The 3,145-nt window shown below is 38.7% G+C and overlaps 1 protein-coding gene across 4 annotated transcripts in view; it reads left to right on the top strand.

Annotated features, from left to right (window-relative positions):
• ACSL1 (acyl-CoA synthetase long chain family member 1) overlaps positions 1 to 3,145 on the top strand; it is a 63,651-nt gene that overhangs the window by 33,185 nt on the left and 27,321 nt on the right. The gene's annotated exons all lie outside the window — the stretch shown is intronic.

Below are 3,145 nucleotides of genomic sequence, written 5' to 3'. Positions count from 1 at the left end.
TCCTCCAAGTAGGTCCCTGAAGAGGCCAAAGTTTGCTCTCCTGAAGTCCAGGGTTGTGATCCTACTTGGTGCCCTGCTGCCTCCTCGCAGGATACTGAACTCCACGATCTCATGGTCACTGTTGTGTACTTACTGAGGGTTTAGGTTGCTTAATTATATGGCAGGTTTGAGAATTTTAGCTTATACTTCTTGCTGCTCAGAATATACATGCTGGTAACTTAAGCATTGCTTGCCTTCTCAGGAAAATGCTTTTCTCAGGAAAACAGAAATTAGCTCCCTTGCCTCTGGGGCATGGTGGAGACAACCATACATTTTGACAGTACTGCTAATCTGAGGCAGCCATTACCAACAAGAAGCAAGCCCATGTCTTGAACAGAAGTAGTTACCTCATTTGTGCTAAATGACACAAACAGGCATTGATAGATTAGATAGTACAGGACTATTCTATGGAAAAACCTGGCTTGTTTGGATGCTGCTATTCCAAACCAATTCCAAGGACTTGCTGTAAAATGGATTAGCTTCTTGCAACTCCTTGACATGCTGCAATAGCTGAAATGTGTACACACACACACAAAAAATTCCAGTAACCTAAGCTTGTTCTTGGCATTAATACAATTTTACTGCTTCACCCCTCAAAAACACTTTGGTAAAACCTACAACTGTTTCGAGCACTTGCCTCTGTACTAGGCATATCTGTTAGTTAGATCCCATTCAAATAACTTGCATGAAATCAGTCAAGCATTCCAGTTCTGAGATGAAACATCTGGCAATTGGAGTGACTAGTGCTGCAGCAGTTGCTTTTTAGAGAAGTTTGCTGTGAGCAGAACTCTTCCTGCTATGGCGCACGCATTTTGGATAAGGACCCTTTGCCCAGACTGTTAAAATCTTGACACTTTTTTTTCCCCTAACACTAATAAAATATTTGTGTAGTTTAAGTAGTCCTTTCTGTTCTGAAGCCAAATGTAGACCAATGCCATAATGTTGCCTGGTAGATGACTTCTGATTGGCAGCACTGGCATATTTCACAGCGTCTCTAAAGAGTAACATTGAACTCATGATGATCTTCACACAAGGAGCTAAGTGTTTTTCAGTGGCAACTCTTATTACTGAGCTGTTGGAAACTGAGTTAATTTTGCCTTACTTTGGAAAGAAGAGTTAAGTAAGCAGGACCATAAGTTGGTTCTGTTTCCCTTTCTTTATTGAAATGACTTGGGAGAACTGATTTGGTCTTTTAATAGCCTGTAACAGAGTTGCTGTTTTTTCTTGAAGGACATGCAATCAGTCCTGTATTTGTGTGCTGTTTCTCAGAAGTCTCACCCTCAGATTTAGTTTGTGCCTCAGGCCCTGCAAAAACTGCTTTTGTGGTGCTGAGTAATGGGGTATGTAAACAAAATAGTAGTTCAGATGAGAAAACAAGTTTATTGACCGTTGCCGAGAAATGGCTTAGAATGTGATACTTTACCTGAAATTGGAGTTGTAGCATGTTAAACGTAGTACTGATGCATGGCATTACAAATGTTACCTGTGACTGTGGTTGTGAACTACATGGCATGACCTTTCTCCAGCTAGCTCCAGAGGTGGGAAACTTGGGCAAGCTAGAAGCTGACTTTGGATAAGGTCCATGAAACAAGTGCATTAAAACAAGCAGCCTTGACTTTTTATTTTTATTTTTTTCCTAGCAGAGACATGTCTTAGTGATTTATTCATTTCCTATAGAATAGATGTTGGTCTCTGAGTACAAGCATGCTCTTGAATATTTCTAATGTTACGAATGTTTAGAGGTAGGCTAGTCATTAACTTGTTCTGAGTTGCATTCTCAGTGTACATTTCTGCTTGCTGTCAAAGGAGTGGCAGACACTGCATTATGCATATGGAGTTTTGCTAAAACAAGTTAGACTTGTTTTAGCATTAAAATGCTTTTTTTGTCTCTCTCTACATGATGAGCCATCAATGTGCTAGCTCCATTCTGTGGACATGTGCAACATGACATCTTCTGCAGATAAACATATGTATATCTGGCTTATACATTAAGGAACAGCTCTCTGGTCTTGTGAGGTACTTGAAAAACAGTGCTGAGCACAAACCAATAGCCTGGGAAGAGTATCTAATTGCTTATGAATAGGTTTTGTGCAGTTATCTGCAAGCAACATCGGTTACCACCATAGATTTAGTTAGTCCAAGATTTGGCTACGTGGAAAAAGCCAGGAGTTGACTCCAACCACTGATTCAGATAGTCTTATATGATGCTTGCAGGGGACCCACTGCTTGACCAGCTATACTCTCCCTGCTAACAATATTTTGTAGGCATCTCTCTGTCATCACCTCTCWGTCATCTGAGCAGAACTAATAAACATGGCCTAATGGTACTTGTGTAATTGTAATCTGTGAAACTTTAATTTGTAATATAATAACTGATTATCTAATCTCATTTTAAAGTAGGCTATATTAAAACTATGAACTCTTACATTCTCATGCTGACTCCCAATTATAGCTTATGTAAATGCTAGTCTGCTCGAACGTGGTGTTTCTGTGGGTGTTTGGTTGTTTTCTTTGTGTGTGGTGGGTTTTGGGTTTTTTGTTTGTTTTGGGGTTTTTCTTTTTTTTTTTAAACCCAAGGTGATATTGTCCTGACTCTCTCTAACTAGGTCAGGAGACAACTCTTGTAAAAAGGTGGAACTTTAAGTGGATTAAATGACTTGATTTTTATCTGGTACAGAATATTTTACTACTTAGAACATGTGTTTGGAGTGTTGTTGATTGCCCTTAAAATTTTAATCAGTCCACTTCTTGAAACCTCGATTTGAAGCATAGTTATGTTTTCTAGTTTTAATTAGAAAAAGAAAAGTAGATAGGATCTCTGCTGTCATACCTAGAGAGGGGTCCTTACTGAGGGTGGAGGGATTTGGAAAGCTTGATGGAATTATGCTGCATACTGCAATAATAGAGGATTTTTTACTTAAGAAATGTTTTAATCTATCTAGTAAGGAGTGTCCAAGGGCATTACGCTTTCCTCAGGCTTGATCTATGCTATCATATGTAGCCGAGGACAAGACTTTTGCCTGACAGGCTTTAAAAATGTAAGGAGAGACTTGGGCTTTTTTTTTTTTTTTTTTTTTTTTTTTTTTTTTTTTTTTTTTTTTTTTTT

The sequence above is a fragment of the Apteryx rowi genome, unplaced genomic scaffold (assembly GCF_003343035.1).
Source record: "Apteryx rowi isolate R43461 unplaced genomic scaffold, aptRow1 scaffold_625, whole genome shotgun sequence".
Lineage (NCBI taxonomy): Eukaryota > Metazoa > Chordata > Aves > Apterygiformes > Apterygidae > Apteryx > Apteryx rowi.
Note: the sequence above shows the minus strand (reverse complement) of the source record. Positions and strands in the feature narration are given on the sequence as shown.